Here is a 23681-nt window from a genome sequence, read left to right as displayed (position 1 = left end):
TCTCTAACAGTTCTAAGGTTCTTAGGAAGGCATTCAATGTTCTTCATGAACTGATTCAATCTTCCATTCCAGCTTCATCTTCTACTATAGTCTGCTCCCTATCCATACCTTATTCTAATTAGATGTACCATGTTTTTGTATTCCCATGTTTTTGCTTATAATTCTGATTGTGTTTCTTTTTTAAAGTTTCCACAGAACTTTACTGTGTTATATATTTTACTCTACCTTAGTTGCACACACATGTTCTGGCCTACCAACTATCTCCCTCTTATTCCAAGTAGCATAATTTATTTACATATGAGTCACTCCACTGATTACTTGGATAATTAGCTGTGTGACCTCAGACAATTTACTTAACCTCCATGAACTTTCATTTCCTCATCTGTAAAATGAAGATGATAATAATACTTATATATGTAAAATGCTTTTAGTACCTAGAACAGTTTGCCTCATATAAGTGTGAGCAATTTATCTACTACTATTAGCTACAATCTTCAAAAACTTCATTGTTTGATGTTAACTGGCTCACATATGCATCCAACTCTGATTTTCAGTCTTGCAAATTTTTGAAGAAAGACATTTAAATTTCTAAGTATAAAGTATTTTTAAAGACTAGATTATAACTTTTCATAGTAGTTTTACATTAGCAAATACACACATTATTATAATGAACTAAAAAAGACAAGCTGACTATAGCATAAGACCAATCTCAAGTATAATACTAATAAAGTTGGAATGGATTCCTGCAGAGTACAAATTAAGCTCATCCCTCCCATCAAAGCATCAGTTCATCCTAAAATTTTACTACACATACAGTGAAATGAGGGTTGTAAGTCAAGTTAGGACTCTTGGGAAGAAATAAGCCTATTCACTGAACACTTCCATTTCTGCATACAACTTAGAAACTATTTTTGAATGTCTTCTGTACATTTTAGTATTTACACAAAAACATGCCTTGTTTTATAGTTACAGGATATTCATAGTTCAATACCTGGGTCTTCTCTTCTCTCTTTGCACTCGACAAATTAACAAGTTTGATCCTTCAGCCCAACTAGAAAAAAAAAGAATGGACATCAGGCTTGTGAGAGTGGCTGGATGGAAGGGGAAAGAAAGCTATGGACAGAAGCCTTACAGTAATATAAACCAAAAGGCAGGCCAACTAGTACCACTGTATCTGAGTGCCTACTTGGAAACATGGAAATAACTGACTGTGTTCTATAAAGTATGAGAGACAGAATATGAAAATTCTCTCAAAAAATATGAGAGACAGAAGCCTTACAGTAATATAAACCAAAAGGCAGGCCAACTAGTACCACTGTATCTGAGTGCCTACTTGGAAACATGGAAATAATTGACTGTGTTCTACAAAGTCTTTCTACTCCAAACTGAGGACTATATGGGTAAGAATTATAAAGGCAAATTAAACAACAATCAAAACTGGGCATAAACACTCAAGTACACAATGGCTATTAAATGATACAGGATTATATTCTTTCATTAGCATCATACTACTAATACTATTAATATATCGTCTACATACAACATGTGAAAATAAAGTACCGCTATCATGCATCTAAAAAACAGACTAACAATAGATTCACTATTAACTGCCTAAAAATCATAAGTATAGCAGTCACTTTCCAATAGAAAATAATTATTAGAAGTGAATATTTACTAAGTTACTGTGAAACAGATCCAATACCTTTTATACAGACTCTGAGAAGAACAGATGGTGAAAACAGTAAAAATTCCAGTGGAAACTATGCCTAATTATTATTAAATTTATGAGGCTTGTCTTAAAGATAAGGTTTGAGTTAAATAACAGCTATCAGCACTTTAGAAAGACACATTTAATCTTAAGACCTACAGTGTGTAAAGCAGGATGGTAAATTACTTATGAGTAAGTGGGATGTTCTTTAGAGGAATACATTTATCAACAAGACTACAAATTTTTGGTTTCCAGGTCAGTGCCTACTTCTGCAAATGTTAAGCCTCATGAAAAAAAGAAATATGCAGATGGATGCTTTACTTCTTTGCTCATCCCAAAACATACCTCTATTTCATATTTAAAATAATCATGAGCAGGCATGTAACTTTTCTGACTTTTCTATCTGATTTCAGGTCCAGGTATTTTTAAATTTCCATTACCAAACTCAGGTCCAGGTTTTTTTTTAATTTCCATTACTAAATAACAGTAATTTAGCTAGAGTAGCAGCAAAAACAGCATAACTACTCTAGCTTCAAAGTACTTTGTTTACTTTAGCAATTTTTCATTCATAAAAGACTGTGCTTTTGAAAGTGACTGAATATATATTTAGGCATCCTTATATTATTTGTATCATATTAGAACCAAGAGAACAGCTGCAGTCCAAGGTAGCTGGAAGTGGTAGGATAAGGCCTTGGGGTCTTCAGGAAAAAAACAATGACGAAAAATGAAAATGAAGAAGAAAACTAAAAATGCCACCCATCAGGAGTGAGGATTCATTAACTATTCCTGTGCACCCCTCCACCCCGAGTAAGGAGAAAACAAAGGCCTTTCCAAGCGCCTCTAGTAGGGCCAAAGCATGTGAACTGAAAGGAAAGATTTCTCAAGGCAAACAAAACCAGCGTTCCAGGCACTATTCTAAGTATTTTTCATGTATTAACTAAGTTGCTTGTTCCAAGAAGCTGTGGAGAGAGTAGTATTGTATTTTCCACATTGCAATACAGAAACTGAGGCACTAAGAACTTGCTCAAAGTCACAGAGCTAAGAAAGAGCTGAAACTGAGATTTAAATACAAAAAGTGACTCCAAAGCCACTTTTGGATTTCCAAGTATCTTCAGTAAAAAAACAGGATTTCCAAGTATCTTCAGCAAAAAAAAAAAAAAAAAAACCACTTACCAAGCCAAAAGTCAATGCAAAATAAAGTCATCATATAATAATCAAGTATGTCTATATTACTCAAACTCCTACCTAGAATCACTTTTAAGAGACACTTTGTTCATTTGTAGAGTGTTTATCTCGACAATTCACAACAAGGAAAGAGAGATGCAAGTTTCTATGCCACCACATTCTGCTTTGGTCTTAAAAGTGTTTTTATCTTTCTTTTAAAGTGAATTCTAATGAGCCCTTAATTGTCAAAGGACTTCATAAATATTCATTAGACATTAACAGAAGTCCTGTTTCCCATTCCTAAAAGCTGAGAGAGAAAACAGTAAGACTTTAAAGTGGCATAGGCATGAAGAAAGACTAAGTGGAACTGTAAACATTTGGTTTTGTATTAGATGTTTATTGAAAGGCTCAAATCATTATAACACTTAAATTCTCAGTGTGAGAATATTTTTTTTTCCTTAAGAAGAAGTTATCCAGAGTATCATCTCTGTTGGTGATATTTTCTTCTTTTCAGTCCCTCATCCAATTCTGAAGGATCCAAAACAATTCACTAACTCTTTATAATGCCTTCTGCACCACTGAACAGTAAAATGGTTATGATGTTGGGAGGAAATGATTTTGATCTAAATCAACAAGACAAGCCCTGCTACTATGAAAGTGCCATAAACCTTTTTCATAAAAAAAGGGTTTTTACACTGGATTTGTGTCTACAAAGAAAACATTCACCAAAATGTTGCATAGCAGTCAGGATAATATCACACAGACAAACTTCTCTTCATGAAGTCACAGCCTTGAATGTTTCCTAGTTGCCAAAACCGGGGAGATGCCCAGAAGATATCATGGCAATTCCGTGTTCCCAAATGGCTTGGCAAGTCAAATATTAACTTACTAAGAACAAATCTCTCCAAAGCCCGCCACTTCTAATTCACTGCTGAAAAAGAAATCTGTAAAAGAGGGAAAACTATGTTTGCTATTTCTAGCAATGATTGTCCCCCCTTATTTCTTAGAACTTTTGTTTCCCCAGCCAAGAAGCATAACAGATAGATTTTTAGAAAGCTACCTTCATAAAAGACTCAACTGTGAAGTAGCTTCCTTGTCACTATCATGCAACCAAAAGCAAGAGCTATATCATATTGGTCAAATTTGAAGAAAATAGAAGATGAATATTAACTCAAGAAAATGATTATGCTTATTTAATAGACTCTTTCTGTAATTTCCAATATGAACCAAATTCAGAATACTTAAATCATTTTAATTTTTTAAAATTTTTAATTAAAAATGATTAATGAAATAATTTGTTTTGCTTCTTCACTGTGTTTATTACTTTATTATTATTCTACCACCTTCCAAATGAATATGTATGGTGATATAAACAAAATGTAAAAAGGATAAAACTAAAACATAAGTATGTAGTTTTCTTAATGGCTGTTTAATAATTTAAAGTTCAGAGTAAGAAACAGAATTTTAATCCCATATAGTTAGTTTCAATATACATGAAAAATACCATGGTGAAGAATACAACTACTTAAGACTTGTAGTTTTCCTCATTTTATTAAACTTTATTCTGGTCTCTATTAAGTGTTACCTGACACTTGTCTTCCACTTCATCAGAATAACCAAAATGTCCGACCTTCTTGCTCAATCCCTAGAGCTAAGCCTAAGATGCTTCCTGATTGAATAAACGTGAATGAACTTAAAATTGGTTATTGTGATGGTTAATTATGTGCATCAACTTGACTGGGACATAAGGTGCCCAGATATTTGCTCAAACATAATTCTGAGTGTTTATGTAAGTGAGGGTGTCTTTGGATGAGATTAACATTGAAATCTATAGACTGGGTAAAGCAGATTGCTCTCCCTACTGCGGGTGGGCCTCATCCAATCAGCTGAAAGCCTGAATTGAACAAAAAGGCTGACCCTTTCTCAAAGTAAGAGAGTCCCGCCTGACTGCCTTCATACTAGGACATGGGCTTTTTTTCCTTTCTTTGCACTTGAACTGAAACCTCCCCTCTGCCTAAGTCTTGACTTTGCTGGCCTTCTGCCTCAAACCATGCCATCCAATTTCCTAGGTCCTGAGCTTGCCAAGTGCAGATCTTGGGACTTGTTAGCCTCCAGAATCAAGTGAGCCAATTCCTTATAATAAATCTCTTTACACACATGCACACAAACAGACACACACGCCTTATCACCTTATTGGCTCTGTTTCTCTGGAGAACCCCAACTAACAGTTAACAAAGTGTCACTAAATAACCAGGCATTTTAAAAAACAAATACAAAGGGTTATTTAACTAAATCTGAAGTATCTCAGGCCCTTGAATTATGGTTTTCATGATTTCTTCCATTCAAGAAAGCAAGAACTGTAATTTCATTGTCAGCAATATAGAGTTCATATATATATATATACACACACACACAAACACACATATATATTCATAATCTATGCTTTACTGATTGCAATTTTGGCAACATAGCCCTTCATAACTCTGTGACCCACTGAGTATCCAATGTAAGCTCAGACTGGCAAACCATTAACATCTTCTTAGTGTACTGCAAAGTATCAGTATGAGATTAAACAGCAAAGATTCCATTCAAGTAAGTCAAAGATTTCATCCACAGCTAAGGTATATTCACCAACTAAGAGATGATTACTGATCAGACAGAGTGATTTTTGTTTTAATTTAGTTTCTATAAATTTCCTTGGGCAGTATCTTTCTCATCTCTATCCTCTATTGGCCCAGAGATTTGTATATAATAATGTTTTCCAATAGTAATTGCTCCCTTGAGAAATCAAATTGTTTAATAAATTTCTAAATTGAAGACCAGTTCAAGATGCTTGACTCTCCTCTATTAAATAAGGTAATAAAATCACCAGAGGTATGAAAGCTACTGGCAAGAACCTAAGCTTCAAAATACATGAAAAACGTGTTGGTGAAGAATACAACAAAATTTTTATATTATGAAACAGATACATACATACCAAAAATCTTACTTGAAACATTCAGACATTTTTCATTACATGGATTCTGAGTGTTTTAGTATAGAACATACTCATTTCTGGTGACTAAAGGAAGAAGAAAAAGTACTTCAACATGTTTTCAATAAAAGGAAATGGCTATGAAAGCAAAATAAAGAGTTTGAGGCTAGCCAGGACAAACTAAAGGTAAATTCCTTGTACTCTAGAGATACTCAGGCATTTTGTCTTAAGATAAATGCCTTTATCTTTCTTTCAAAATGTACAATACATTTTTTTATTTCTTAAAGTTTTCTTTTTTATTTTTTAAATAATCTAGAAAAGAAATAGTGGCAATGATTAAGAACTTCTATGCTCCTGCAGGAACACAGTGAGTTACATGTGGGTTTTCCTTGTTTGTTTTTTTGTAAGGCCACTAGACTAACTCAAGGCAAAACTTCCTCACTAGGCACTAGTTTACCCTACAGTATCCTTTCCTGAGCCCTAGGCCAACACACTCAACTGACTACCAAGCATCTTAGCGACACTAAGAAGTCTTGTTTATATGTCAAACTCAACAAACTCTGAAGTTACTCTTCTTTTTCAAGAAGCCTTTCCACCCTATCCCTTTCTTTCCAAAATCTGCTCTTTCTTCAGCATTCTCTCTGATGAACATCACCGCCATCCACCCAGCTGCCAAAGTGAAAAACCTGAGTCTTCTTATATCTCTTCTGCTCTTATATTCGCTATGCCCAATCCATCAACAACTCAATCATTTTAATCTTCCACATTTTTCTGTAATCCTTCCTCCTCTCACCATTGATGACGTTAAGAAGATGCCAAAAGGAGGCCCTCATCATTTCTTACCTGATTGACGGCACAGCCTCCTAATTTCTATTCTCTATCCCTACCTTCCTTTAGCCTTCTTTACACCACAGCTAAGATTACAGTTTTTGTTTGTTTGTTTGTTTGTTTGTTTTGTTTTGTGACAGAGTTTCCCAGTTTCTCTCTTGTTGCCCAGGCTGGAGTGCAATGGCGCAATCTTGGCTCATGGCAACCTCCGCTTCCCGGGTTCAAGCGATTCTCCTGTTTCAGCCTCCCAAGTAGCTGGGATTACAGGCATGTGCCACCATGCCCGGCTAATTTTGTATTTTTAGTAGAGACGGGGTTTCTCCATGTTGGTCAGGCTGGTCACAAACTCCCAACCTCAGGTGATCCACCCACCTCGGCCTCCCAAAGTGTTGGGATTACAGGCGTGAGCCATCACGCCTGGCCAAAATTACAGTTTCTAAAATATCCATTCATTCATCTACTTAACAATTACTTAATGAGCACCTTCCAGGTACCAGGCTCTGTTCTAGGCCCAAGGGCATAGCAGTAGAAAGAAACAGACACGATTCCATGCCCTCACAGCTCACAGTCAATGGAGAAAAAGAAACAGTAAATAAAACAACATAAAGATATCTAAATTATACTAAGCACTTTGGAGAGAAATAAAGTAGGAAACAGGACAGATTTATCGGGAGTAGTCATGATTTAAAAAGGATAGCTAGAATTCCTCCATGTAAAAGTCAGTTTTGAGAAGGGAAGGATGAAGAGAGTGAGTCGTAAAGAAAAGGGGAAATGTGTTCTAGACAGGAGTATCGAGCAAGAGCCTTGAAGGAGAAGTGCACCTGGCATTCTTGAAGAGTAACAGGTGCCAGTTTGTCCAGCAAGAGTAACAGTAGTACGTGGTGAGGTCAGACAAGAAATGGGGAACAGATCTTCATGGGCCTTTCTGAAAACTTCTACTCTGATTGCTATGCTAAGAATAGACTATAGAGAGCAAAAACCAAAGCAGAGAGCCAGTCAGGAGATTGTTGTTATAATGAAGGCAAACACTGACTGTGGTTTGGACATGGGTGGTAGTGGTGGAGGTGATGAGAAGTGGTCAGATTCAAGATATATAATAAGTCCTCACTTAATGGTGTCGATAGGTTCTTAGAAACTGCAACTTTAAGCAAAACAATGTGTAGCAAGTCTTTAAATAATGTCATTTCCTTCAGCAAAATAATGTCATTTCCTATTGGTAAAAACCTAAGCTTCAAAATACATGTCACTATAGTGAAGTGAGACAATATATTTCCATTATAACATTGATGAAAAAAATTGGTTTCATTATATGTCATTTTGCTTAAAGTGCCAGTTTCCAAAAGCCTATCAACAACATTAAGTGAGGACTTGCTGTACTTTGAAGGTACTTCATAATTTTGGTTCCTCAGGAAAGTAAAGCCTAAGACAACTGCTTGCATAGAGTGAGTTTATTTGGGAATGACATCCCAGGAAGTTGAAGTTTGTGACTGGGGTTGTGAAATAACAAAGGAAACAATGGCGATTCAAGGATAAGTTATCTAGTTCAATCTCACTAAAGGAAACAAGTCCAAGTATAGCCAACCCATGGAATAAAAGGAGAAGTGATTACCTCTCAGTTCCTATCCCCCACTGGTAAGGTCTGCTTTCATGGGCCATTAACCAGCCCTCATTGCAGGTTATACATGAGTATAGAATGGTTGCTCCTAGCATCCCATGTGCTGCATCAAAGAGGGTCCATGACAGGAGGCCAGGAGATGAGACAGTGTTCAGTTCCACCTTCACAAAGCTGGGCAATGTCTTCATGGAACTGGTGGCTGTAGCTCTGACAACAGTCAAGGGTAGGTCAAAGAGGATTTGGAAGTGGTACACACAGATGCCCAATGTAGATAGTACTGACTAATTTTCCAGTGGGCCATGTCTATTATGTGAGAGACAAGGAAAAGCTAAGCATAATATAGTTTTGTCTTAATTAACTATAAGGATGGAACTGCCATTAAGTGATAGAGAAAACGGGAAATATGATTATGTTACTTTTCTTCTCAAGAGCCAGCCATGGATCTACACACCCACAGGAAAAAAACATGTGGTTCCTAGCCTGTGTCTACACAAACCTTCATCATCGTTCCCCTGTTTAAAATCTCAACTTAGCTGCTCACTACCCCTCACCTCCAACTCTGCAGTGACACTAAACCCTGTGCAGTTCTCCAGCAGTGCCATGCTCTTTTAGATCTTTCTGGGTGTTTTGCAAATGTTGGTCCCTCTATGTGGAACTTGTTTACTTCCTTTCTTTGCCTCTAAATGCCTTATCATCCTTTAGTTCTCAACTTGATTCAGACCTCCCTTTAAGTCAGATGCACACCTATCCGTTCCCAAAGTATTCTTTGTATTTGTTTGCCCCCGCGACCTCCATCTGGGAATATTTTCCTTAAATCCACAGGGCATTTCACAACGTTTGAAGACACTAAACATTTAATAAAGGTTTGATAAACCAAAGGAAAAAATGGTTTCTTCAAGTCATTATATGCTTAAAGATGTAATAAAATGATGCTTAAGGGGAGGAGTAACATAATCAGAGTTTGTGTCTCATCTCAGACTTACAGGTAAAATATTGTTTTCAACACGTCTATTATTTACAAGACTAAATGACATATTTTGTTAATGCTGTTCATGCAGGGCAGAGACCAACAAACTTCTTCTCATAGTGCTTTCTTGGCTTCATTCCATTTTCATTTTGATGGAAAATGTGAGCACATTAATTTTAGATTCAACATAGGTTTCTGTCGGGTAAACTTCTTGGCCGACTAGGTTTTCTGAACCTAGTCCTTTTCACTTGGAACAAATGTGTTATTCCAGAAGATGCCAACACATCATGTGTTACTGATATATAACAAGATTAAGAGGAAAAATGAAAACATTTAAAATGCAAAACATACTTGGGAAAAAATTACACAGTAAAGTGACCTGGGGAATGCCCTTAGCAATTTTCTAAATTATTTGGATTATACCTTCAGGACTTAAGAGTAGATCTAGGTCCTATTAAATCTGTAAAATGCTACAAGTTTAGGGAATAAAATGGCATACAAAGAAAGCACGTATAATTTATAGCAAATAAAAATATCACTTCAGTTTGAAACTTCCAAAGTTCTATTAAATCATTCAACAACTCTCTCAATTAAAAGAAATAAGAAACCAATACATCCTTCAGAGATGCATGGATTAAATCAGATATCTTGATATTGTAGCATAAACTAAAATTCCTCTACTAGAAAAATAAGACAGAAGACTCTATTACCTAAATAAAATGCTTTAATCGTTCCAAAACTGTGCTCACAAATGCATTTCCATGCATTTCCATTGCCTGTTATTCACCTGCCATTGAAAAACCAACATAATTTAGTCCAGTGGTTCTCAAAGTTTAATGCATAACAAAATCACTGAGGGGCTTGTTAAAACATGGATCTCTGGGCTCAAAAACCCCCTAAGGTTTTTGATTCAGTGGATTTTAGTTGAGACCCAATAATTTGCTTTTATATCAGGTTCCCATGTAATGCCACTGCAGGGACCACAATTTGAAAAGTATTATCTAGTCAAATTCTGGCTTTTGTGCAAAAATTTCCACTCCCTCACACAAGCTTCTGGCACTGCATATTTTCTCACTTTGACTTTGCTTAAACTATTCCAATCGCTCCTATGTTTATAAGCTCTAGAAACAGAAGAAAGAAACTTTACCTAACCTGTATGCTACAGAATAACTGCATTTCCAACTGTATTTGAATGCTAGCATAACTATATTCATCTTTGCCATCATATGTTATTAATACCACAACAAACAAACCTCAAGGCCCTGAGGTCGTTTTCCCTCCCCAGTAATGGCCATGGCCCTGAGTGGGAAAAGCATGAAACAATATTCTAGGAAAATATGCTTATGTTATGTCTATGTGCTCCTCCTATCTGAGAAGGGCTTGTCAGTACAGGCAATTTCCCAACCACTCTCCCCTGTGACAGGAAAGGCATTTCTGTTATATTAACAAGTAGAAAAGTAATAGACACCTCTGATTCAGGAATGAGCCTTTCTGGCCTAGGGCCTGCGCTTTGTCTGCCAAGAGAATCTTTTATTCTGTGAGGGGAGAGTCCATGATAAAGGTTCATAGGCAAATTAACAGCTACTCACAAGGCTAGACTGAGAATTATGAACAGCAGCTGTCCCAAGAAGGTACCATTTCCCCTTAAGCAAGCAGGATTGCAGGTGGGCTACTGCGCTAGCAAAAGAAAAGTAATCTGATTTGAATCAGGACTCATGGCAACTCTAAATCACATATAGTTTTTCTCATCAGTTAAATAATAAAATGACAAAACTGTTTCGGTAAAATTCTGATTTTAAAGATAAAATATTATTATAATTGATATTGAAGAAAGCAAACAACGTTCATTGCAGGACTCCTAGTTGCATATTTTCTTGTAGAAGATATTTTCTTGAACCGTCTTCAATTATTAGGAAAAAATCCATGTTTCAAGCTGAAAGGGAGGAGGGATAATGTACTTAATTTCATTTCTGGCTGTCTCTTCTGTTATATAAAATGCTACAAATATATTTAAAAATGGATAAGAGAATACAAGATTCTTAGAATTCATTTTTATAAAATCTTAACAGATATTTTACTTCTAAGGAATAAAATATTAGAGAATGAAGTCAAATGAGTACCAGTTCCTTCACCTCCCTTATTCTGCACTATCCTAAATTTGATTATCATGCCTATGAATATTTTTAGGAGCTTTATTGGGATATAATTAACATACTATAAAATTCACTCATTTAACATGTACAAATCATTGCTTTTTAATATAGGCATAGAGTTATGCAACCATCAAATGACATAATTTTAGAACATTTTCAACCCCCTCAAAAACAAAACCATATACAGGCAGTCACTCTCTATGCCCCCAAGCCTCTCTGGAATTTTCATGTAAATAGAAAATACAACCTATGGTCTTTGTATCTGGTTTTTTTCACTTAGCATAGTTTTCAAGATTTATCCATGTTGTAGCATGTATCAGTACTTCATTCTTTTTATTGCCAAATAACATTCTATTATATAGATATACAACAGTTTGTATTATTAATATATTTAACATTTATATTACCTATAACGCTGCTATGAACATCTGGGTGCAAGTTTTTTGTGGACACATTTTCTCATCTCTCTTCGGTATATACCTAGGAGTCAAATTGCTGGATCATATGACAACTACATGATTATCACTTTGAGAAACTGCCAGACTGTTTACCAAAGTGGTGGTACCATTTTATATTCCCAGGAGCCACAGATGAGGATTCCAATTTCTCCACATCTTTAGGATTATTTTTTATTATATCTTTTATTACAGCCATCCTAGTACATGTGAAGTGGTATATTGTGTTTTTGATTGAATTTCTCTGATAACAGGATGCTGAGCATTTTTTCATGTGATTGTCAGCCACTTGTATACATTCTTTGGAGAAATGTCTGCTGAGATCCTCGTCCATTTTCAAACTGGGTTATTTTTCTTTTTATTATTAATTTGTAACGGTTCTTTACATAGGCTAGATTCATGTGTGTTATAAGATACATGATTTGCAAATATATTCTTCCATTATGTGGACTGTCTTTTCACTTTCTTGGTGATGTGCTCTAAAACAGCAGTCCTCAATCCTTGTGGCACCAAAGACCAGTTTTGTGGAAGACAATTTTTGTATGCACAGGGGTGGGAGGGGTGGTGGGGGATGGTTTGTTCCACCTCAGATCATCAGGCATTAGATTCTCATAAGGAGCCCACAACTGTGCATGAACCCTTGCATGCACAGTTCACAACAGCGTTTGCTCTCCTATGAGCATCTAACGCTCCCACTGATCTGACAGGAGGCACAACTCAGGCGATAATGCTCACTTGCCAACTGCTCACTTCCTGCTGTGTGGCCAGTTCCTAACAGGTCAGGGATGACTACCAGTCCATGGTCCAGGGGTTGGGAACCCCTGTTCTAAAGCACATAATTTTTTTAATTGACAAAGACTGTTTCATTATTTTTTTCTATTATTGCTTTTGCTTTTGGTGTCATATCTATGACAGTTTCTTAATCTTATGAATATTTCCATATAATTATTTATCTATACCTATAAATGATATATATCACTCTTAAAAATGGTTGAAACTATTATACTCCAACTGACAGTGGTTAAGGGTTCCCATTTCTCCACATCCTTGCCAAACCTTGGTAATCTAAAACTGCTAATTATTTTGCCAATCTGCTGACTATAATGTGATATGTCATATTATTTTAACTTGCAATTCTCTATTTATTTAGCTTCTTTTCCTATATTTCCATATTACTCCTCTATGAATGCCCTGTTCGTGTCTTCTGCTACTTTTATTGTTTATTTTCATTTTTCTCCTTCTTGAAGATTTTTCATATGCAATTAATAATACTTTCCAGTTATATGTCATACAGCATGTTTTTCAAGAGTATGGGGTGTCCTTTTGCCTGTCTGTAGTTTGTTTTATTTACTACTACTGATTTTACTGTTAACAAATTCTAAAATGTTTTATGTTTTGTGGTTTTGCATATTTTTGAATATCAAGTCATATAAATATTCTCCTCTAAGAAATGTTATTTGGTATAGCTGCTAGAAGAAAAGATACAAACGCCAGAGTGTTGATTTCAATCTAAAATGTACCATGTATTAACTCTGTGACCTCAAGCAAGTTATTTATCTTCTCCGAACTGTTTCTACATTTATACAAATGGAATAATAAAAGCTCCTGCACCTATGATCTACCCTAGGCTATAATCATATTATTTTAATCACTATAGCTAAAAAAATTGTAAAACCATAAGTATTTTTATATCTGAAAGAGCAACTATCCTTAACTTGCCCTGTGCTTAACATCTATAAATGGAAACATGCACATATTAAAACCTAAAATGAATGCTGATATTTGTATGCTTGGATTTCTAAATTGTAAAACCACAAATGGAATATGTTAGTTATTGTCTATTAGTTTATTAATAGCTATTGTAACTATAAGAATGCCACTTTCTTTTTTACCCCTAGATCTTTTTTTATTATTTTGAAGATAATAAGGTGATTCATTAAAAGCAGAGAAATAATAAAAACAATCCAGACTAAAAAGTAAACCATTCTAGAACTTCTTGGGGGAGTAATTTTGCCAGAGTATCTTATAAAATGTCAATAGATAATATGACATCTTTAGCAGATTTTTAAAAGCCCTTAAGTAGCAAATATAAGCAGCAAAACAAAGCCACAGGAAGAAACGAAGCATTCTCATTCGGCTTGCAAAACCAAAGTCAGTATTTACAGTTACTGAAGAAATAATTAATGGAGAGTTTGAAAAATCAGGATAAATACTACACCAATTTTACCTGCTAAAGAAGGTTCACTGATTATTCTAAAACATTCTACAGCAATTGCCCAAAGCCATAAAATCAAATGTGTAAATCTAGAGGATCCAAGTACAAGTGATATCCTACAATGGAAAGGAACATTAACCATGCAATTTTAGCATTAAGAAATAAATCTGTAGAGATGTTCACACTCATTTCCAAGGTGTACAGCTGCAGATCACATTTCTTATTTGCAGTCATAGCTAGTTAGGGTATTTTGCATGTAATCTCTTTAGATTAAGATTTTAGGAAGAGGAAAAAAAAAGATGCTCCATTCTTCAATCTGGGGTGCAAATTTTTTGTCCTAGAACTCAAATGTGTTCCTCTACTTTGTCCCCTTCTCACCTCAGATAATGAGATATTTTAGGTCAGAACAAACTATGCATAAGCTGCATTCCCAGAATCACTAAATTATGAAAGTCTAAATGTGGTTGAATATAGAGTACTTTTTGCAAACTATATTAGAATATTAGAATGCATATATTAGAATAAATAGGAAATCAAAGCAGAAGTTATCAGTTCTGAGCTTTTTTCATACACTGACATTTATTCTTGGAGGTGGTGGTGATGGTAGGGAATGTTTTGTAACCTGTTTCTTAAATAAAATGCTCCTGTGGTATATTAGTCTGTTCTTACACTGCTATAAAAAAAAAAAACTACCTGAGAATGCATGATTTATGAAGAAAAGAGGTTGAATTGACTCACAGTTCCACAGGCTGTACAGGAGGCATGGCTGGTGAGGCCTCAGGAAACTCACAATTACGGTGGAAGGGCAAAGGGGAAGCAAGCACATCTTCGCGTGACGGCAGGAGAGACAGTGAGTGAATGGGCAAGTGCCACACACATTTAAACCATCAGATCTCATGAGAACTCACTCACTGTCACAAGAACAGCAAGGGGGAAAACCACCGCCAAGATCCAATCACCTCCCACCAGGTCCCTCCCCCAACATTGGGAATTACAATTCATCATGAGATTTAGGTGGGGACACAAATCCAAACATATCATGTGGCAAAGACCTTGTTTTGGCTTTCTAAACATACAGCCTAAACAACAATCCTAAGGCCAAATCTAAAGTAATTCCTAAAGAACTAGAACTAAAAATTCTAGGATCCCAAGTTCTGTCCTGGGACTCTAGTACTAATAGTGAGACTTCAAACAATTCACCTAACAACTTTCTGCTTCATTTTCTTCGCTTTCAAAAATGAGAAAACAAAAGTAGATAATAAAAATTAACCAGGTCTTTTTTTCAAATGTAGGTGCCTTTTTGTTTTAGGTTGTACAGATGTTTGTTTACATAACAGCACTTTATTTTCTGTTAAAGGAAACCTCCAGCTCCATCATCCCACACACAAACTACTTCCGTTCTTACTTGAAAGGAAATTCCTTTTCAAGGTTCACAGTACATTAGAGACAGCTGCATTGCTGAGCTTCCTCCAGAAACTTAAAAAAGCTGCAGATGTAGCCCATGCATGACATGGATTATGGAATGGGGCAATCCCAAGCATTTGGAATGCCTCTTCTCTTACTCTCTTTTAATTTTATATATTCTGGGGTATTGCCTATGTATATTCAATGGAAGGGCGTGTGGTGTGTGTGTGTGTGTGTGTGTGTGTGTGTGTGTGTGTGTGTGTGTTTGTGTTTATTCTAAATCAAGTCAAAAATTCCTGAGTGAACACAGGAGCTCTCTGAAATAGCTATCTTGAGTGCTAATTTTCAAAGCAAGATAGGGTAAAAAGTACATTTCCAGTTAATGACATTTTAACAACAATCAGACTACCTATTTACTTCCGAAGAGGCAAACCTCACATCAACCACACAGTCAATCCCTGGGTATGTTTCCATATTGCCCGGGAACTCAAAAGTGTTTATCTGGAAAACTCAATTCTGGACTCAGAATCCACAAAATAATATTAAACTAAGGTAGTAAGAATTCTGGCATAGATCTTTTCCAGCAGAAGCAGGAAAGAGTTATGACTTAGTTTCTTTTCAGAACAGTCCCCAAAACTGCCTAGATAGCCACAAAGACATAACTCTTTCCATTAGGAATAACCTGTTTAATATAACTGGGGATGAGCAGAGGGCTCAGGAGCATGCAAACTGCAACACAGTGCTTTCTGAAGGAGCAATCACAGAGCCAAACTCTGAACAGATTTCCAGGCGCTTCATAGGTATCTCATGACTATTTGGAGACAGAAATCACTTAGTTAAATGTATCTGAGGAAGAGACGGGAAATTTGGGATTCCTACTTCATTTCACTCTTGCAGAAATCTTTCAGCTCATACTTGGATTGTTCATACTAAATCAAGATTCCTTATCCCTTCTTCATCATTGGGGACAATATTTGTGTAGTGCTAGGACAACTGTTTTATTAAACAACACATCATACTGATAAAATATTTTATAAAAGAATGTCTAAACTGGGTATATGGGTAAGTTACTTTTGAAACAAAGTCTGAAAATCCCTTTTAAATACACACAGTTTCTTCTCTTGTTCTGAAAGTGAGGTTAGAGGTTCTATCTGTAGGGAAAGAATAAACTGAACTTTATTATCTTGAATTCAATGTGTACAAACTCTCTTGGGATAGCTTATTAAATTTAAGCCTTCTCAGCTCAACTCCCAAATATTTGGTTTAGTGGTTTCAAAATGGGGTATTGGGACCTGTATGTTAAAAACGACCTGCAGTGATTCTGATACAGGAAATACATAGAACCATGCTGGGAAAACTGCAGACTCTGTGTTTCTGAAATTGAGGGGTGTTGGTCGAATACTGCTCACCAGCTAATTTGTACTCAATGGCCATTGCAGCAAGTGCTCAGCCAGTGCTCAATGAACATCTGCATAAAACCTCAAGTCCCACCAGACAGGCCAAAAAGAGGCAGAAAAGCACCTGATCCTGAACTCAGGTCTATTTTGCCACACTGCACAAATCTGCCACAAGGAAAACACATTGGCCAACTGTTATATTATTGTTGGCAAGCACCAAAATTTGCTCAAAACCCTTACAAATGAAACCCAGCTGCTTAAGCTCAATACCAGATGTCTTCTACAATGTGTGGCTTTGATAGATTAAATTGAGCATAAGAAAGAGATGAAATATATGAAAATCTAATTTGCAAGATGTTTGTCATTAAGTTTATTTAACAAAAAAAGATAGAAAATTGTTTTTTTTTACCATAATAGGTTAAGTAGAGTAGATTAATAATATTCATAATAGCTACTAATATTCCTATGTTATGAATAAACTGTTTGGTATATATGCATAAAATCAGCCCAAAAACGATCCCCCAGAAATTCCCCCATTGAAAGAATGTCATGTGCCTATAAAATCACATGATTTAGCACAAGGCTCTTTCTCCTTTAGACTCTTCCCCCAATTTGAACATCTTTTCACTGGGGGCACAGGAAATTAAGTAGGAAATATTTAGTGATACTGTCTGATTTCAATAAATTGTAATAATACTATGAAAACACACACACACATATATATAAGAAACATACGTGTGTGGATATGTATAATGTGTCTAAGCAAGTGTGTGAAGAAAAAGGCAACTTAAGTGGCATCTACCCTTCTTCTGTTAACATGTCACAATGGAACTCTTTTGTGATTGTTGTTGTTGTTGTTTTCCGGGTCACTGCACAGTTCTCAATAACTTCAGCTGAATTCAGAGGCTAAGTTAAATTCAGAAAAGCCTCTCAACTATTCCCCCAAAGAGCTGGTGCACATTTCCTCACTCAAATCAGCCATTATTTCATGGATAAATACAGCATGTCATTCTTACAACATTAACTTTTTTATAAAGTAGGAACAGAAAAAGACTTGTTTTATAACGCAATTTGAAAACAACACATATTTGAGCATATCAACTCTAACCAAGACAAATATTCAGTTGAGATTCAGCGCCATAAAAAAGTGCATAATCATTAAAATTATACACAACTGCAAGCAACAAGTTTTTATTAATGTCTTCAGATTTGAAAAAAACAGTGATTTGAAATACTGATTTGAATTTTTCAGATTTGAAAAAATGTAGTTTTCTTTTAGAAAGAAAATAAAGGTAAACACTTTAGCAAAGACTTAGTTTGATAATGAATATTTCTATAAATGTAATAACAGAAAGATAATTTCATGTGGCGTTTCCAAAACAAACCTTGGCTTGGATTTTCTGAAGCTCCGTGCTATTGGCCTTGGCATAGCTTGTATTGAAGGTAGACAGAGATGGCCAGAAAAAATTTTAAGATGCCCTGTTATATTAAATTGACTCACACCTGGCTGTTATCTCATCAGTGCAGTTTCTACATCATAGAAGTGACACAATTGATTTTTTTTAATAGTGTAAGTCACTATTTCCTTATATGTAAAACTCCCATTAAAACTGTGAAGACACCAATATGACTATGGGGACATTATGCAACACTGAACACTGTACGGCAGTAAAAAACTACGAACCAAAGACAATTTTCACCAGGTACTCATGAGGTTTTCAAAAGTAAATTTGAATTGTACATTAATTTTCCTCTGGACTCCAGAAGAAATCAGAAACATAGTTTCAGACATTAAGTTCCAGAATCTGATTGAATGAACGATGTATAACACTAGCCTCAAACTCATGTCCTGTTCAGAAATCATAAATGCAAAATTTATGAGATGTTCTTTATGAGACATATAGTTTGCAACTACCATTTCAATAAAGGAGCGAAACTTACATATAACAATGTCCTAGAACTAAAGTCTGTCAAGTCACTACACTACTTGTTTCACACATTATTTCTGCCACCACGTTGACATCCCGAATTTCTATAACATCTTTTTTTACAGAGTAAAAGATAGTCAGATCTACCTTCATTTACTCTTAATTCTGTAGGACCTATAGAAATACATCATCATTATTTTCGGTAGTAACATTTGCTGAATTCTGAAGTTCAAGTGAGAAATATTAAAGGGTTTTTAAAAATAATTTTCAAAACATTTAGTTGATAAATAACTCATTTGCTAGCCAATATCAATTCACTACAAACAAAAGAGTCCTGGAAGTATTTATATTGCTATCATAAGTGACAAGAGTAGCCATGTTAAAGGTTTTTGATTGTCAATATAATCCAAACCCTCTTCTAGAAAAACTAGACAATAATAGACACTGTGAGCAGGTGCAGTTTTTCTAGAAAAGGGTTTGGATTACACTGGCAATCAAAAACCTTTAACATGGCTAGTAGGTTACCTTTGATTATTCTAAGGGTCCGCAGCCAATCACATTCTCCCTCCAAAGAGATTAAAAATAAAAGTGCAGCACTTTGGGAGGCCAAGGCGGGTGGATCACAAGGTCAAGAGATTGAGACCAACCTGGCCAACATGATGAAACCCCGTCTCTACTAAAAATACAACAAAAATAGCTGGGCGTGGTGGCGTGTGCCTGTAGTCCCAGCGACTCGGGAGGCTGAGGCAGGAGAATCACTTGAACTCGGGAGGCGGAGGTTGCAGTGAGCCAAGATCGCACCACTGCACTCCAGCCTGGTGACAGAGTGAGACTCTGTCTCAAAAAAAAAAGTGAAACATCTATCAGTTAACTCTGTAGAGCTAAGCAAAATGGTCTTGGAACATTAGGGACTGCAGCCACCATTTTGAGTCAAGCAAGAAACTATAAGTATGTCCAGGGACATAGATTCCTCTATACACCAAGCCTGTGCTATACACTCAAGACACAGCAATAAATAAAATGGACAGAGTTTGTTCTTCTGAGAAGCTTAGCTTCCAGCAGGAGAGTGACATGTATAATGATAAATTATGATATGTACCATAAAGGAAAAATAAAACACAATGAGGGATTATATCAAAGGGGTTTCATTTAATTTAGATTGTTAAGGAAAACTTAACTAAATGGCACTTATGCAAATGCATGGATAAACACAGTAGAAAGGCAAAGAACTTTCCAGACTGTGAAAACAGTATATGTGAAGTACCTGAGTGAGAAAAAGGTTGGATCATTTTTGTCTTGTTTTGTTTTGTTTTGTTTGTTTTCAGGCCTATATGGCTGATGCTCAGTAAGCAGTGAGATGAGCTGCAAGATGAGTCAGGAGCCAGCTGATATCAGACCTTTGCAGGACACAGAAAGATCTGGATTTTATCCTAAATACAAGGAGCGTCCATTAAAGAATTTTAAACAAAAAGAAAAGAAGGGAGCAGACGCACACAGTGAGAGTGGAATGTGCACAAGGCCCTCAGAGAGAGACAGACATGGACAAGGAGATGTTCCGGTCCTCCTGGCCTGCAGGGTCCCATGAGGCCTGTGTTTCCTTTAGTTTTTCTTTATGTCTCCATTAAACTTCTTTCTCTACTTAAGATTCTGTTCTTTATAACCAAAATATCAATACTATGATTTTATATAGTTAACTAATCATCAAAAGAATGTAACAGAGATAGTATCAAGCAGAGTAATCAGTTAATCCGGAAAGATATTCTCCAAGTTAAAAGAAACATGGAGAGGTCTAGAGTAAAAACAGAGTGCAAAGTCACAAGATCATCCTTATGTATTTTACTATTCACTTTTCCAAACCAACAAATATATATTAATATAGACAAAGTCTCTATTTGACAGATAACAAGTATAATAATCAAGACCAAAAGAGGCCATCTGGACCTAAAATGCAGCATAAGAAAGCTTGACAGAAAACTTAGCTGATTAAGATAATTGTTCTATAATTAGTTGTCAATATTTTCTCTTATTTGAGGATTTGTTCAAATTCTTACATGAATTCTAAAAATAGATATGCATTTGAAAAGTTGGGGGAAGAATTCATAGATTTATTCCTGGCAATTCTAAATCAATAAAAGATTTGTACAACATTCTAAATCAATAAAATATCTGTCCAATGTTATTTCAGATTCAGTTGGCTTACAGAGAAAAAAGAAACTAATTTGAATTATTTTGCTGTTCCAATGTTTTTTCAAAAGCCTTCATATATTTGTAATTTACAAGTTTGAATTATACTATGTACAGACATTTATACACAGATAAGACTTGCATATGGTTGCTAGCATTTTGAAAATAATAAAAAAAGGTGAAACCAAATAATTTCAGTCTGTACTTGGCAATTATGTGAAATTATTATCCAATCTAATGAGCAGAACTTAAGTTGAAAACTATAGCCATTTTCTTCCCAGGTAAATTACCAGAGATCAAATTTCTTACATCTGTGATGCTCACCACAACTTGCAGTTACTGCCGATTAATAGCCTGAGATTAAGAAATGCCACAAAATAGCTGTAGTAGAAAACATTTTAAACACATAACCACATTTATGCATTTAACAGCTGTGTTGGTCTAACAGTTCAGATTTTCAGTATATTTTGCCATATGGTAATAAGGATCATTTTTCACTTAAAATATTACCAAAAACTGACGCCGCATAGCAATATTATCATTCTAATTGTGAAACTACCTATTCACAGCCATGTTTGTTATCCTCTGCTTATTGGATTCCCTATTTGCCCTGATTATACTTAAAAAAAATGTATAACATATTTTTTGAATTTTAAATTAGTGTCAACTAGGCCAGACATACATATGACAATAGGAAACCTATGGAATATGGCCTGGCAACGGAGAGGTGGTATATAAAATCCAGGTTATATAAAACTGTAGGGACCATGGAGACTTGGGTCTGGTTTTGATCACTGGGTTTGAGGATTTTCCTGTATTCACAAGAGAGTGGATTTCTACTTCCTATCTCACCTTGTTTTCCTGTAAGTATCTTTATTGATGTAGAATTGCTCCTAAAATAAATGTGGCTGCCAAGTTTTATTTAATCTGATTGCTTTAATAGCCTATTAGCATTATTTTATAGGGGAAAAATTGTAGACATTTTCACATGTACATTTAACAGGGAACCAATGAAAATTTCACCATCTTAAATGTGGGAACATGAGGCCTATCCTCGTCAGGACGGGTACATTGTTGCCACCATTGTGTTAGAACAACAAACCCAGAGTCCTTTAGTTTTTAGGTCTGTCAGTCTACCATCTTTATAACTTTACTAAATTCTCTTAACAGAATTTAAGAAGAATGGTAGTGAACAAAATGATGTTTTAATACTGTTTATACATTGCACTATATTCAATGTTTTAGTACTGTTTACACATTGCACTATATTCATTATGACTGCCTGTGAGTCTCTACTATGTTTGGAGAATAAAGGGGTAGGGTAGTACAAGTAGCTCAATCTAAACATAATCCATTTCAAGTAGAAATTAACACTACAGATTTTGACCATTACAGGTCACATTTTCACTATTAGGAAGGCAATTCCCCATTTCCCTAGATTTAAAAATATGTTTCTGAAGCAATCACAATACTCCAGTATTTAAAAAACTTGAAGTTCAAGACCTCTACCAAGATGTACTCATGCCTCCTTTTTCAAAGCCTGTATGTCTTTCTAGTAAAACATTTAAGGTAATAGCTAGGCAGTGGTAAGATTTCGGTTGATGAGTCACCATATACATAGGCCACCCTTGCTTCTATCCCAAGTAGGAAGAGTTCTTCTTTCCACTTATTGTGACTTTGCAGAGCTTTGTGCCACTTGAGGTGGAAGTGCAATATTACACATATTCCTTCATATAAATCTTTTAGGTTTCCATATATTTAACAAAATATTTTTATGCACCTGATGCTCACATTCTCCAAATGTCTCAAGTCGTCATTTTGAAAGACATTTATTTTAAATATGGATGTAAGATCTCAGAATATTAATCTCGGCTTTGTCACTCATTTAAAAGTCATGAACACATCATTTATCAGTGTTTCGTATTTTCCTTTTCTGTGATCATTATTCTCACTGAAGTAGACGCAGAAATAATAATTGTAAAGCATGTTAGATGTTGTCAAGGAATATTTAACTTAATAGTCTAAGTGGCTTAATTTCTGTTAATCTCATAGTCCTTCTCTGTTTATAGCACATTCTGTATTTATCAGGGCAAAAATAAAATAAAATAAACAACCTCAAGTGTACTTTATAGAAAGTTACGGAGAGTAATTCCTCAACAAAAAAAGTCAATTGGTGACAAAGCTGGGAAAATCAATTGGGATTCAACATGTTCATCACACTAAGATGACCTGTTGGATGTTCACAGTCCTATCTCAATGTACATTTCTAGCTTGGTTGCCTCCTATTTTTGCATAAATTAATTATTAATAATGATACTAACAACAGCAAACTTTCAGGTAATATTATGTGCCAGACACTATTCTAAGTGCTTATGTATACTTACTCATTTAATAGTCAAATTGATAGTAAATATAATTGTTATCCCTATTTTACAGTTGTGAAAATTGAGACAACAATAAGATAATTCATTTGAGTTCATACAACTAGTGAGTGGCAGAGCTAAGATTAAAAACCAGGCATTCTGGGTCCAGAATTTGTACTCTTAGCCACTATGATACTATGATATAAGATAAGTACAGGCACATCACACACACACACACACACACACACACACACACACACACACACAAGTGCCCTGCAAAGGGAGCTTTTTAAAAAGGTTCCCTACACCTATATGACCTAGAGGAA

At 35.4% G+C, this 23681-nt stretch overlaps 1 protein-coding gene across 7 annotated transcripts in view; it reads right to left on the bottom strand.

Annotated features, from left to right (window-relative positions):
* BMPR1B (bone morphogenetic protein receptor type 1B) overlaps positions 1-23681 on the bottom strand; it is a 398993-nt gene that overhangs the window by 82587 nt on the left and 292725 nt on the right. For 2 of the 7 annotated variants that reach the window (XM_034958931.3, XM_034958934.3), the window contains one exon: positions 992-1051. The exons of the other annotated variants lie outside the window; for them this stretch is intronic. The gene's annotated coding sequence lies outside the window, so the exon portion shown is untranslated. The remainder of the gene's footprint in view (positions 1-991; positions 1052-23681) is intronic. 7 annotated transcript variants of the gene reach the window in all.

Source organism: Pan paniscus, chromosome 3 (genome assembly GCF_029289425.2).
Source record: "Pan paniscus chromosome 3, NHGRI_mPanPan1-v2.0_pri, whole genome shotgun sequence".
NCBI classification, from domain to species: domain Eukaryota; kingdom Metazoa; phylum Chordata; class Mammalia; order Primates; family Hominidae; genus Pan; species Pan paniscus.
The sequence above is the reverse complement of the archived record's forward strand: the minus strand, read 5'-3'. Positions and strand labels throughout refer to the sequence as shown.